Raw genomic sequence first — 15,871 nt, 5'->3', positions numbered from 1 at the left:
ATGTCACTGTGCAGACACTGATCAGACAGTTGAATGCTTAGGAGTTTATTTTGAGTTAATGGGCTGGTGGAAGTTGAGACTGTGTAACATGATAAAAAAAACCCTATTTTTCTTTTCAGAAGTATCAATTTCCACAACACAGCCACAGCTTAGGAAAAGAGGAGGAGAAATGAACTCAATTTATGGGAAGCCCCTATACATAGTCACCAGGAACAAGGAGGGAAAGGAAAACAAGAGCAACGCCTATTTGGAGAAGTGTGTTTTTATGTACCTTCTGTATCACAATGACTGTAGCTCAATATGGAACTGACTTACACCATGCACTTGAAAAGGAAACCCTAGAGACTAGGCATACATTTTTTGGGCAGATGTCCCAAAACACTGTTGATAAGGAACTTGGGAAAAGATTCTATATGATCTATATGATTCCCATCATATAGGCACACAATTTGTGGTAATTGGGAGTGGGATGGCCCAGCCTCATCCCCAGGGGGTACAGCTGTGAGAAGAAGGTGAGCAGCATTGACAGCAATGAGCCATGGAGTGCCCAGGTGCACTGAGCAACCACCAAAGGGACCAGTGCATGAACATGAGGGTATAAAAGGCTGGGCTAAAGAACAAGAAGGGCCAAAACTTGAAGCCTTCTGGAGTGGTGTTACTCTGCATGGGTTGGAGCCTTCTGAACTTGTATACTTTATGTATCATGGCCATCTCAACTGTGACTTATGCTGTGACAGTGTCATCCTGCAGGCAATGAAATATCAATGAGGATAACGCAGTAGGAAGTGCAGCCTCAAAGGAGAAAAAACCTTTCATTCAAAGTCTGTGAGATCACTATTTATATTCAGCCATTCCCAGAAAACAGACTGAAGGAGGAATCAAATAGAGTTTTATGACTTCATAACTTTTAAAAGTCTCTTTAAAGCTCTTCATTAGTATTCACTCTTCAAAGGCAGTCTGTGGCATTACAGAGTATTAAAGGAACAGTCTGGAAAAAAAAAACATCTTTGAGAACCAATTACTAGAAAGCGAGACTACAAAATGCATTTAGCTGTTACCTTATCAAGACTGGATAAAGATTGATTTGGAGAGGAGTGTCTGCCTTCACAACATTCACTGCTGCTAAGTCACCTGTCAGAAGTCTCTGGGGAATGTACATATGACTGAAATTAATATACTCATTGTAGTACAAATGATGTCCAAGGCTCAGGTTGGTGAAAAGCAGTGTCCTTATCATTGCTACATCTTCAGCATAAGTCAGGGTAAGTGATATCTGCCTCCATTTCTGGTAGTTCCAGGTTGCTCCTGAATGCTGTAGGCTCTGAATAATGTCTTGTAACTTAGCACAAGATGACCCTAGGAGGACTACATGATATCTTCCTGTTTCTCCCCTTCTCAGGGCCAATATGCTTCTTGACAAATTAATGTGGGATATGGTTTAACTTTCAGGTTTAAATAATTTAATTTTAATAATTTAATTTTCTGTATACTTACTGCAGTGTTCTAAGGTTTCCATTAATTATGTATTTATATTTCCCCTCTGTCCCTCCCTTTGTTGCCACTTGTTATAGAAGTGTTTGTGTCTGGGAAGCAGGGATTGGTCAGTATTGTGGGAGTTGTTCTTGTCATTGAGTGGACTTATTTAAAGGAGAGTTTGTCTTGCTATCGTCTCTAAAGATGCCTGGGCTCTGAAATAATCTCATTTCCTTTGCAATATTCATAGTTAGATCCTTCTGACAGACTTAGCTCTCATATATGTTACCCTGACCTCTGAAATTTCTATTATAAGTCAGCCAAGTGTAATACTTTTAAAGGAAAGTTTTTAATAGTAAGAGGAGCGAGGTAAGAATATGTGTGCATGTGCATGTATGAGTTGTGGGAGACAAGGATCAAAGGAATTAAGGGATGTCTGGTCTCCATTAGGAAAGGCAAGCTCTGCATGACTCAGGAGGTACCTTCCAACCCTTCCCATATTCCTAGTTTGAATGACGGTTCATATTGCATATTCATTTTAAAAACAAACATTGGCATTAAATGATGTATTTTTTTAGCACTAACACATTAACAGCAATCATAGTAGCAGCTCTGTCAAGAGCCTTTGCTGCAGGAAGAGTTGGTATATGCAGTTTGCTGGAGTGGCTGACAAATGGATTGACTGAAGCGAAAAAAACGTGTTGGGAAGCAAGCATATGTGACCTAGACTTTTATGTGGTCAAGCTACTAACAGCCCCTGGTGTGTGCCAGTGGGACAGGGCAGGAAGGAACAAGGTGAGATGGGCCCCAGTGAGTACTGGTAGCAAAGCCAGCTGCTGGGCTGTAAGCTCCTTGAGCTCTGCCCTGAGGTTCAGAGCTGAGGCTCACAAGGTGAGCGTGGCTCAGCTTGTGACCTGTGCAATGCTTTCATCTGGCTCACCACTGCTTCCCTGCAGCAAGCAGGGAGCAGCTGAGGCAGGAGGAGCAGCCCCCAGGCCTGCCAAGGGACGGGCACTCGAGTGGAGCTGCTGCTCCTAAAGATGGAGCCAAGAGCAACTCTGAGTCTCTGGGTGAGGCTGTGGCAGGAACAGGATGGTGTTTCTGGTGATCACTGCTAGGAGAGCAGAAAAGGGAGTGCCCTGGGCTGGGAATGGGTTTTGTGGTGCTCAGAGACAGATATGTCTGCTGATAGGTAAGTGGGAAGAATAATCTTCATTCCCAGAGCCGTAAGCTTGCCACTGAAGAGCTGAAGGCTGGAATGTTCCCTCCAGTATCCTGCCAAAAGTGCCTGAGGAGCCAATGTATTTTTCCTCCTCTTTTTTCATCATATGGGCTTCCCAGACCAACAAGTTTTCTCAAGTTAAAAAAAGGAGCTCCAGGAGGTAAGTCTTGAATGAACTTTGACTTCATGGGACCATTGGTTAAGAGACAGCAGTGGATGCTGCCCCTCTGTGCGCAGACTGTATGAAATCAGTGGGAATCAAGGATTTGACTCTACAGGGTTGATTTTCCATGCTCCTTACTTTACCACAATGTAGCCAGGTGAGGAGACTCAGCTGCCAGAATAGTTTCTGGGAGGAAGAATCTACATGATTTAGAGACAACTCTTCTTTGGTTTCTGAGTCTTTTTTGTTCTGCTTTGCTCTGTTTGTGTTTGCTAAATGCTGGATTGTAATTGTAATGAAGAGTGTCACACTGGAACAGGAATTTGAGAGATTCACTGCAGATTTATTGAGAAGTTCTTGTGGACTCTGTGCACAGAAGAAATTGATTGAGGTAGACAATAAAAGTTGTGGTTCATTAAAGTATGAATCCAAGACACAAACAAAAACTTCTCTTCCATTTGCAGACTCAGCTGGAAAACTAAAATTGCTGAAAAAGATTTATTTTTCTCTCCTTAACAACAGCAATTATTTTTAATGCAAGTGTCCTGGCTATTTCAAATAATTACTTGGATTTTTTTCCTTTAATATTCCCCAGATACTTCTAAACCTTTGAACAAAGGTTTTGATTGTAGGTAAGTTTCAATAATAGCTATGTACATTCAATAATAGCTCTGTACATTTTTCCTTTACTATTCCCCAAATATTTCTAAACCTTTGAACAAAGGTTTTGATTGTAGTTAAGTTTCATCAATAGCTCTGTACATTATGAACAGCAGCATAAGAATTAATCACATGAAAAATATAAATCCATTTTAGCCATTACAGATATATTTACGAAGTTAGTCCTAATCCTTCACTGTGTATACACAGACACACCAAGTGTAGATGGATTGTATGAACTTGTATCTATCATCTGGCACCAGAGCAGAGCTGAACCCACAAACACTCTTGTAGCAACTTCAGTCTTTTTCAGTGCATTAAATGGGATTTGAATGACTTGATCTTTAGTCAGAGAAGGGAAGGAACCAAAATTATCTTTGTTTCTCCCTCTCTTTCCCCCTCTTCTCTGTCTGCCTCTTTCCAAGGATTTGCATTCAGATTGGAACCATAAGTGGTTTAATTCTGTCCTCAGATCTCCCTACCCCAGAAATACTGTGGCAATTAAAAAAAGCCTGTGATAAAGTGCTTGCATTAAGTAGTGTTATGAATTAGTGGTGCATGATGATAATAAAGAATAAGGGATGTAAAAATGCATGTGTAAACTAGTAAAAAATTTTGTAGTTCTAAGCTAAGTTATTTTGCTTTGTAATTATTTTTTATTTAAACTGAAATTGTTGTAGTTGTTTATTTCATGACCAGAATCTGGTGTGTGATTCATAGCACTATTCAAAGCAAACAAGTGCTAACTTTGTGATTACCTTATTAAATAATTTAGGAATCACTTTATTAACTTTATAAATTAAACAGTAACATTGCCTTCTGCAGACAGCAAAATCTATTTAAATTGCCTTTGGGAATATTTCCCAAGAGTTTATCTTTGCTAGTCATTCCATAACAGAAAATGATCTTTTACTTGTGACCAGCTGCCACATAGAGAAACACTGAAAGCTGCTTCTAACTTTCCCCAAGATTGTTTATTTACCAGTGACTGATACAAAACCAGTGCTTTTGTATCTATGTAAAAAATCCTATTTTGGATTATGTAGGCTATATATATTCATTTTACATAAAAAAGATACACATTACGCTGTCACATTTCTAGGATTCAGACAGTCATCTCTCTCTCTCTCTCTCTCATATTTCCAAAGGGAAATTTTTTTTCTGATGATTTAAATAGAAATAGTGTGCTTTCTGTTAAGATCATGTTCACCAAGGCACTAAGAATAAGCATTTTAGCAGTTCCTCTAAGTTTTATTTGCACAACATGCTTAATTGTTTTACAGAGTACCTCCACAGTATTCATTTTCCTACATGTAGCACATATTTAGGGATTGTTGTTTGTCTCTTTTTTAGCTGAGGCAATACATGGCAGGAATTTTCATTCCACCAAAACAAAATCTACTGGAATGCTGGCAGTGAAACCAAAGTTTTCCAAGATCAGTAGTTCTAAGCAGACCTCACCAGCTAAACTCCTTTAAGCCTGGAAACCCTGAGCATCCAATCAGGCATTTTTTTCCAGAGATCTCTGCATTGGGAAGTTTAAGAGCCCAGTTCTGAGTAGCCAGTAACGTAATGCTACTGGGGGAAGAGAGCTGATATCATATATGAAAAATATTTTGATTATTTCTTTCCATTAGATCAGCTGCATCATCCAAGCCAGACATTAATTTCTTTCCTTGGAGTCTTCATTAAATGCTCTGTGATTTTTTTTTTCCCCCAGTGTCCTAAACTTGGAATGCTTACATTTATTCAATCTTTTTCATTTAGTACCAGAGGGCTAAATGCTGATCAGTGACCTCGTGACAGTGATCACCTTATGATCTCTTGGTTTCAAAATCTGTAGCTTTCTCTGTGGACAATCATGTTTTTCTTCTCTCCCCTGCTCCATGACATAAGCACTGCATGCTCACCCTGGGACCCAACGCTGTCAGCCTGGGGTTTTTTTTCCCTACTGATGTAGAATGGGGACATAACCCAAACCCAAGAACAGGTTGCTGCACTGGCCCTAAAGGTCCAACAGAGGCTGCTGGTAACAAATTGGGATCTTTGTCCTAAAGCTGGCTGTTCCCAGGCTTCTATGGAGGTACAGAGCTGAAGAGTGGAATTTTGTCTGCTTAGCACAAGGTGCATTGGGTGCTGTGGTACACAGATCCAAAGAGCAACAAGTTATTTAGTCTGCCAGCTTTCCTCAGCTGTCAAAAGTCAGACTTCCTATACAATCTGTGGTGAGAAATAGTCCTGACACAAAAACAAAGCCAGCCAGACATGGTGCTTAAATTAGGCACTCCAGCAATCTTGTATCTCCACTCTCTGGTTATGAAGGGGAGACAAATATACTCCCTGCAGATTTTATTTGTGTTTGGGAGACTGCATCCCTCAATACACAGAAATTGCAATTCTGATTTGCCTTTCTACTGTACTCAGAAGAAAGGTCTGCAGTACAGATGTATGAAGACTTATAAAATATGTTTTTAAAATACTTTTGGAGTATATAATGTAGAGATATGAACTAAGAAATACTCTGTGACTTGTCATCTATTGTTTCAAGTTCTGACATCGGTCCTGAAGCCCTCATGCAGGCTGGGTTCTGGGAAGTGGCAATTCAAGTTCACTAAAGGTAAAATGGTGCAACAATATTTATTTAATTCAGTTCTTGAGGAGAAACAATGCCACCTTTCCCACAGCTCTGCTTGGTACAGCTGCTGCTACTGACTTCTAGTGGTATTTTGAGATGACTTAGAAAAAAGCAAGGAAAAATAAGATTAAGTTGTACATTAAAATATAAAATAATATAAACGTACTTAAAGTACAAATAATTTAAAAATACATTCAAGTTTATCTAGAGAATTATGCTCTCTAATCATGGAAACAAATAGCAAGTGGGGGTTTGGGAACATCATGAGACCTGTCAAAAATACAGCCACTGAGCAGGAAACAAAAAATCATTCATTCATCAAATCCACTGTGAATGAGCTGCTAAATCACAACTAAACTGAAATTATTGCAGAGTGTTTTGTCTAATAATTTAGACAGATGAATCTAGAATGGAAGCTCTATTTCCTTTCTTCTCTAGTAGCATAAGTCTGTCAAAAATCCTAATCTTCTTGAAATCAGTGAGAATTTTAATCTTGATCGTAGCAAATTTATGGATTTACCCCTGGATCTTGCTGCTGCAAAAGAAATATCGGTACTAGTGATTCCAGATGCCAAAACTTCTCAGGAGCAATGAAGGAGAACTACTGGAAACTGAATAATTTGGTAAGTACTCAACAAGGAGGAAAGGTATAAAAACCAACAGCTCTCACATGGAGTAGATTACATGCCTGAGATGGGAGGGAGAAACAAATACATCTTCACAAATACTGAGCCTCTTCCACTGTAGGTGGGAAAATAGAGAGGGAAGGTTTGTGAGAAAGAAGAATAAGCAGTAATTCACAGCCTCTACAAAAAGGAGAGTGAATGTGTGGAGAGGCATAGTACGATATAAGTTCAAGATGATTAAAAACATAACGGGACAGAAAAGCAGCCCCAGTTTTACACACACAGTGGTTAAATTTTCCACGGGGAACAGAGCTACGGAAAGCTGAATTTCTGTCTGTTCTGTATTTGCATCACCAAACCATCAAAGACTGTTTCATATAAAATAAGGAACTGCGATTTCATCTTTTGCGGGGGGGAAAGTACAAAACCACAAGAAACTTCCTGTTTGGTTTATTAAAGTGAACCCCAAAAATAAAAACTTACTTCAGTTGGAACAGCCCTACAAGAAATTTGTTGCTAGAAGTGAAATACTATGGGAATCACATTCATAATCAAGGAACTGGAATTTCCAGTTACAAAAGCAGAACAAGAAGCAGTAACAAGGACTGTGAACATGATGGTATTAAAAATTCTCTTTTGTGTGAGGGTTGTCCAGAATGCTTTCTCGGAGAGGAGCGAAATGCAATTGCCACAATTCCCACAAAGTGCATATGGCAAATGATTGTGTTGGAGTTGCTACTGAGTGTTTCTGCTGGGAGAGAGATTAATAATTTATATAGATCTAGTTTAGTAGCAGCATTTATGGTTCTTAGAATGGTATCACCTTGGTGAAAGGTTCAGGGCTGTCTGCACCTTGTATAGGTGTAGAGTGAAGCACAAGAATTTTAGTAGGATGTGCATAATATTTGACCATCCATTTTGTTTCCCATTGTTACATGGCATTAATTGAGAGGAAGGTGGAATTCCAGCTAGTCTGAGATCTGCATTTATTGCCCAGGACATTCAACGTCCCAACTTTTAAATGGATATCTGGTTCTGCAAGTGTTTTAGTGTTTCTAGTCAGGCTTTGAGGTTTCCCAGTTCTGTGAAGAACAAGCAATCGTGGCTGGAGGGGCTGAGTGGGGCTGACACGTTCAGCGGCAGGGATGGGTTTTCCTGTTGTGTTCGATGCATTTGACAGTGACATCTGGTGACCAGTTTTTTAAGTGCAGGTGCTTCAGGGTTTTGCTCTGCTCTGCTCTGCCTCCTCTGAGGTGACAAAAAGTCCGTGATCTGAAGCCAAGGACTCTTAGTGCCTCCCTCCTCTCTCGTCACTGGCTGGATGCCCTACAGAATGGATAGAGCAAATTAGACCAGAGCAGCTTAAGGCTTTCATAATCTTTAGTGAAGTCTCTGCATTCTGCTTTCATCTCTTGTAGCATCTGTCTGGTGTAAATACGTTAAAGGAGCAGAGGAAAATCCCCGAGCATTTGTAATAATCTTCCTGCTTACTTTTTGTTTATACTGTGATGTTGGCAGTAGGGACTCGCTCACCTTTTGTTCTGGCAAACGTGACAGAGAAGACTATTCCTAATTTCTACACTACCAAACAAATCTTATGAAAAGGTTGAAGACAATAAGAGCAAGTAAACAGGGAAAATTGTGTCCTAACATTATTGGGATGCAGGTGCTTTCCAGACAGGCTTTTTACAGGATAGGGAGAATGTGGATAAAGGCACACATAGGTTATCAACAACCTTATCATTCAGTAAGCATGGACATCCCTTCCCAGGCTGTTCAGAGCCTGCAGTAGCTGCCCAGACTCTTCTCTTGCTCACCAACTCATCTTGCCTGTTCCTTGGGTAAAGCTGGGAGAGGAATCTTGGCTCTTTCTAAGTCTAATCAATAAAGTATACTGTTCCTGCACTGCAGAAAGTGAGAAGCTTATCCTTTGATGACACATGCATTCTGTTCAGCTATGTTTTAGCCACTTAGAGTTATCCACAGAAGTTCAATCCACAGGCATCATGTCAAACCCTTTCTTCTTTAGGCAGCTGTTTGTGCATCATAAAAGCAACAAACAAACAAGAAGGATGTATACAGTCTTTTCAGCTCCATCAAAATTTAATTTACTTACACTATGGACTCTCACTGAAACTTTCAAGCACAATACAAATGAAGATAGTGTAGTGTGGGTTCTGACAAATAAAGAAATTTCAAAATAATTAAGAATGCAAAGTACTGATTAAAGAGTATTTGAAATGCTGTATCAGTTTATGAATCATCTGCCCATTGGTCATAATGTACAGGAAAATTAAAAATTAGCTGAAGGATATTAATTAAGGAAGATTAAAAGAAAAATGCTACTTGGCATGAAAGAATAGAATGTGCTCATTGTTGAAGTGAACTTCTAACACTTTAATATGTATATAAGCTTATGATGTGTGTTTCACTCATAATTTTAATATGTGGAATCTGAAACAAGCAGAATGTGCTCCAGAATTGGCAATTTCTTACAGGGTTGAGATCTCTCTCTCAGCCCTGCTTTTTGAAGTGGCTAGTCAAATTTAGAGCCTGGATTTTCCAAATAGTTTCTTTAGGTCAAGATTTTGAGAAATGAAAGTTTTGTCTTTATTTGTAGTCCTTTAGAGAGATATGTCTGGGGACAGTTTCTGTATGGGCTCTTAAATGTTACTGTATTTGGTAGCTTTCTGTTTTATAATACCAAGAAATAACTGGTTTTTAGTGTTCAGGACCAGAATGTCCCAGTCATTTTACACAAGTACCCATTTGATTTTGGGAGGTCAAACAGACAAGGTGACCTCCAAAAGTTTTTGATCTCTCCTTTTCTGTTCCAGTTTTTCAAGAAAGATGGTAGTATTTGGAGCATATGTGTACTAAGTTTAAGGTCTCCCTGTAATGCATGAATGAAAGTATTACTTCTGTTAAAGGATCTTCATGAGAAGGAAAATCTATTTTAGGAACCATTTGTGAGTGGGAGGGAAGAGGAAATGAGGTCTCTTGGGTATCCCTTCTCCATACAGAAAAGCCAGGGAACCTCAGGAAAACGGAAAGCTGGACAAGACAAACGCAGATCTGAACCAATGTGGTTAATCAAACGTTCTCTGTTTATTCAAGATAAGGTGGTAGTTTATATAAGCTTCTACATAGTTTACAGAAACAAAGACACTCTGATTGGCAAACTAATATTGTTTACCTTTTCCTTAAAACGGCCTACACCTTACACTATAAAACCTATACTAATTCACACCCAGACAACCCAGTGGTCCCCATCACACCTTAATACTATTTCTATCTGCACCACAAGCTCTGAATTTCTAACTGCGTCAGAGGCTTGAAGGCCTCACAAGGCCCAAATCTGAGGCCTAGACTGGAGTAGCTCAAATTTCATAACTCATGTCCTCTTTCTCTCAAAAATGCTGCAACAATACAGCATTGCTGTAGACTTTTCTGTCTGAGAAGAGAAAGATTCCCATTTGTTTTTCATTTAAATATGTTTAAATGATTGCAAGAGTCATAAAATCTAATACCTATTATACCTGTATTTCAGTGCACCAGAGTCAAACTCAAATCTTGAGTGCATTAGACACCAAAAGGATAAGCTGTGAAATACTTTCAAAACTATTTTTCTACCCAGTTGTTTGGCACTTTTGGAACACATTTTCATCCTAAATGTTGAAACCAGTTTGCTCAGGTCAAGCATTACAACTTCAGTACTTTTGTGACTCTCAGGGAAGAGCCACTCAAGAAGACTGCCCTGGCTTCACCTGCCCAGTCTGTGGTGCAGCTCTGCAGAGCTGCACAGTGTTTGGAGTGCTGCCCTGGGTTTGCCTGGGTCAGAGTTCACTTTCTTATGGAAAGATTCAGAAACTGAAGCTCGTTTGAGTGAGGCTACTGGTGATACTGCACCAGACATTGCTGCTTTAAAGAAGGCTTGTTTGTTCCCCAGAAGTATCAGGACACAGCAGAATGTGTGGGTGACAGCTAATGGAGGAGAAATGTCTCTGCTAAGCCATGTCAGGCTGCAGTGGCTCTCTGGGGAAAGCATGTGTGCAGAGGGGCTGGAGACCACTGCAGTGAGGATGAAGGATGTGCTGCCAGGCCAGTGGTGCTCCTTTCTCTGCCAGGTGACCTCTTTACTTGCAATTCTGGTGAGTGCTGGATGTGATAAAAGGTTTTATTGTTGCTAAAAGGAGAGGAAAAAAAAAAAAAAAAAAACAGACTGTAGCATGCAAAAATGCATGTTAGAGTGTTATCACTCCTTACACCACCTGTCTGCCTCATCCATTTCTCTTCCAACATCTGTATGTTCTGGGTACCTAAATACCTTTTCCACCACAAAAGGGACATTTTCCAGCAAAGTGCTGAGAAAATGAGGGAATTGTACAAGGTCATACAAGAACTTGTGATTAAACACACAGCTGAACTTAGATTTCTTGTGTTAGGCTGGAGGTCTAACCAATGCCCCGTGGAGGTCTAACCAATGTCCCTTAATGGAGGGAAACATCCTGTGGGTATCAGCCTCCATAACTTCTGGGGAAGGCACCCCCAGAAGATTGGCACCTCTGCAGCTGGTGCTGGTTCAAGTGTGAGAGCTCATTTCTCCAAGTCCAGCATCCCTTGCAGTGTGAGTTACCAGCTGTGTACTGAAGGGTTTGCAGTGAAGGAGCTTTCTGGGCTCCTGCAGCTCCTAGCTGACAACAGAATGCCTAAAGTTTTTCCCATTTGTCTTGTTCTGTGATAATAAAGGTATGAGAAGTGCTGTGAATCAAAAGGTTAGCTGCAATCATACAGCTGGCACAGTGAACTGTTCTGCACCCTGCTGTGCTGGCAGAAGAGTGAGTTGTGATGTGCTGGGACAGGTAAAGCGTGTTCTTGCCTCTAAATGAATGAATGCTAGAAAGTGTGCATGTACATGATTTGGACACATTTCCTGGATTCCCAAGGAAGGTAATGAATGAGCAGTGAAGGAAATCTTTCCTACAGCATTTATGGCAGCTTGAAGAATTTCTCTTCTCTAATATTCTTATAAGTGCTGTGATCTAGAGCTGGTTGAACATTCACCCCACTCTAATATTTTGCATCTGAAAGATGTTGCTTTCACCAGTCAAGGTGTATCTGTGCCTGTAAACTTGTCTGGTGAAATTATTTTGTGGTTATTAATTTTGCTGTGATTGAACTGAAAATAAAGTTATTTGGCTATCTGAATACAGATACTCTCTATGAAATATTTGGGATACTACAAATACTTGTCTCAAAACAAAAAAAGAACAGTTACCCAAGACTTGGAAATGCTTGCTTAATTTTTATGCAATGAAATTATATCTTAAAATGTCAAATTTTCTCCACAAATGTTAAACTCTGCACTTAGAACTTCCCTGTAAGTCTAGATGACATCACCATGTCAACCCTCTAATAAAAACATAAGCATGGAGAATATTAGGCTTTTTCCACCCTAATGCAAGCTCTGTCTGTAATGCTGCTGTGTTGACATGCTTCTCAGAGCTTTGTGAAACACTAATTTGAAAGGTTTTGGATGTCAAGCTCATTTTGGGGCGAGAAGCTCCATTTTACTTCCTCTCACCAGAAGGACCTATTGGCTATCTGGTTTCAGAGCATGAGAATGTACACTACTCAGAATTCTGCGGTGTTCAGGCTGTGTTGACATTTCCTTCCTCTAAACATGAAAAGCTTTGATACCCACCTCTGATCAAGCTTCTCTTTCTACCCACATACTTCATCAGTCTGTGTTTCCTACACTTAAAATTTCTCTGTAGGGTACCATTACAGGCTATGTTGCATGATCTCACAAAAGAGGCAATGTGCTGTAGTGGGAACTCAGTCATGTATTTATCAGCATACCTACGTGTTTGGTGATAATGTGTATTTGTCTGTCTGCAGTTTTAGCCAGGAAGTGGTCTCAGATCAAAGTCTGTCATCTCTTTAAACATCTTTCAGTTGGTTCTGCATTTTGGAGCCACTCTGTTCCCTTCCAGTTTAAAGAAAGGCTGGTTGCCTTTAACCATTTGTAGTTTGCACTGAAACAGAAGAGAAAACAACAAACATGCAATGACTAATTTTGTGCCTGTTAAAGTGTACAATTTTTGGATGGAGGCAGTTGTTGTGCATCTCACCATTACAACAGGCATTCTCATTCCACTGCTCAGTGCCTCTGTGCTTTCTTAGAGTTTTCCCACTGTATTGCTTGGAAAGCTGGAGCTCCTCTGGGTGCTAGAGCTGCTGCATGTGCTGCCTGTTGCATTTTTCATGATCTTCCTGCAGTCACTTTGTGCCTCCCACCGAGTGATTGTCATCCTCTGTCTCTTGCTGTGAGAGCAGTCAGCAGGCACCTGTGGTGCCTTTCCCATCGAGGTGTCAATCTGACTCCCCCATGTCTCACTCACTGCAATGATCCAATGTAAATGTTGTGAAGGCCTATCAATGTCAGAAGAGCTTTCTGTTCACAAAGTGCTTTGATGCTTTTGAAATGTGCTTCCTTGCTCTCAGGAGACTTTATTCAAGGTTAAGGAGTTTTAGGAGAAGCTTGGAGCTATTTGCCATCTAGTTTGAAGGAAGTGTTTATAAGAGCAGTGGTTTCTATTCTCTCCTGAACTGGCCCAGGCTTAATAAAATCTGTACTTCTGAAATTTTAATTTTTAGTTCTTAGCAATATCAACCCCAGTAATTCATCATTTAAATAATGTGAGACACCGTTTAGGCTCTGAAGGATGATTTTAGGGTTTTTTTTCAGTTATTCAAAACCATCTATCATCATATCTTGTTTTCTTTCAGCTAAACAAATTGTTCTAGTTATTCCTTTCAGAGAAGGTCTCATAAATGACTTATTATTTAACAAATCTAGTGTTTGAAGCAGTCACTTTTTTTTTTTTTTTTTTTTTTTTTTTTTTTTTTTTTTGGCACTGCCTTCACACTGCCTAAAATAGCCACTTCCTCTGTCAGGGGAAGCAGCACATAACTCCAGACTTTGCAGTTGGCTTTTCTGAATATCACACAAGAGTCCCAGAATGCTAACACACGGGAGTACACGCCCTGTTGAATGTGTCTCTTTGCTCTCAGCAGCTGTCTTGTACTTCTGTTTCAGCACTTCTGTATCCATTTTTTTTTTCATGTTAAAAAGTTTGCACAACAGGGAGAAGGGTACAAAATTTATGAGGCGGTAGTGGTAGCTTCAGTCCTAAATGAGCAATTACACTTCATAGTGAAACATGACCAGCTGGCCCAGCCATCTGGGTCTGGCGATGCTTCCTAAGCTTGTTTTGACTGATTTTGAAGGTGTCTCTGTGGAAGTGCCAAAAATGAACAGAGACTTCGCTGCAAGGGGACTTTCATCACCTATTTGTTTCTTCATTACAAAGACACGGGAACTAAAACAAAGATGGCTGTTTTCACCTCTAATTGGGGACCTCAGCTTAGTCATTTAATTGAGGTCAATCATTGCCGTCTTGGGTAATGATATGAGGCCATCCCAGGTTGATTTGCCATAGTAAAATCCCCAGCAAGTAATAAGTTTAGATAAAAGACTTATCTAATAGTGCAGGTGCTATTTATGTCTTCTGCAGAGAGCCCATCTTTGTTCTGGTGTTGCTGTTTTGCCACAATTTTATGCAAGCACTTCCTCTGCGTGTGCATTAGCAGCAATAGAAGATGGCACATGTCAAACCTCTTGACAGAAAATGCCTTTAAAATCTTTCCAGGGAGCATTCACTTTACTTAGAAACCTTTCCTCCCGGTGAGATGCCTGGAAAAGAACTTCATATTTTAACACATTTATCTCTTCTGTAAAATTAATTTTTAGAAGTGAAAACTCCTTGTTTGTGTCTTTGCTCTGATGCACCTGCACAGCATTGGATTTTTCTTCAAAGTAACATGCTTGAGGGTTTTTTTCCCTGTTTTTAATGTAGCAAAATGCTTCATTTCAGCTCTGATCTGTGCCTTGCCTCAGTGAAATTGCCATTAAAATCCTACTGCTGCTTTTTATCCTAGTGGACCTCAGACTTTCAGAGTTGTGGGAGCTGCAGCTTTGCAGGAATCTGGCCCAGAGAGGAGGGAGGAGGCTCGAGGTACTGATCCTGGAGAGCCGTGTGTTAGCAGCTCTGTAGCAGCTTTCAATGTTGTTGGACTCATCTGAAAAAATACAGTTAGGGATAATCTTAAGAAAAGAAAAAAACCAAAAATAGTTTGGAGACTTTTTATTTTAATAAATTAAAAATCTCATGTTAGAAACCAGAAAATCAGTCCAGTAGAAAATTCTCAGTGTTTTCCTGGCCTTACTCATAAATTAACCACCTTTCTTTGATTCCAATTATTTTAACCATTTCAATACCAATCCAACAGCAGCAGACTACTAGATTTATTTATTGGCTTTTTGGTGTGTAGGAAAATCCTCTACTTTTTCAGCTTTGTTTACACATCTACAGGTATTAGAAAAATAAGTCAAAACTACTTTCTCTTGCCCTGATATGGTAGAATTAGTTTCCCTTGCCCTGACCCTGTTGGAGCTGTTGTTTGCTTACATGGGGCTGGGTCTGCTGCCAACCTGGGGCATTCACCACATTATTCCTTTTGAGTTCCATCCTGGAAAAGTGCTGCCATTTCTCACAGAAAGAAAAAGGGAGACTGTAATGGAAAGCTGAAAAAGAACAGTGTGGTCAGTTCTAAAGGATAGCACAGTCAGTAAATGAAAATTATGACCAGTTGTGATCAGGAGAAGGACTGGCACAAGTTTATACTGGCTGGGTGAAAAAGAGCCTGTCGTTCCCACCCGTCACTTGATGAACCATCCAAAGGCTGGGAGGAGATTCACCCCCGGCGTGTGTCGGAACCCGAGCGACTCCTGCGCCGCTGTCCCAGCCGGGTCAAGCCCCGCGGCATCCCGGCTGTGACCCGTTCCCAGGCTGCTCCCGGCACACGGGCAGCCGGGAAGGGCAGGAGAGGCCCGGGGGAGGCCGGTGCTCCACAGGCAGGGCAGGAATTGCGAGCGCGGCTCCCGGCAGGTGTCAGCAGAGCCCCGCGAACGCCGCGGGCTGCGAGCGGCGCTGGGACCGCGCGTCCCGGGCAGGCAGAGGGAGCGC

Source organism: Taeniopygia guttata, chromosome 7 (genome assembly GCF_048771995.1).
Source record: "Taeniopygia guttata chromosome 7, bTaeGut7.mat, whole genome shotgun sequence".
Taxonomy (NCBI): domain Eukaryota; kingdom Metazoa; phylum Chordata; class Aves; order Passeriformes; family Estrildidae; genus Taeniopygia; species Taeniopygia guttata.
This window is presented reverse-complemented; position numbering follows the sequence as displayed.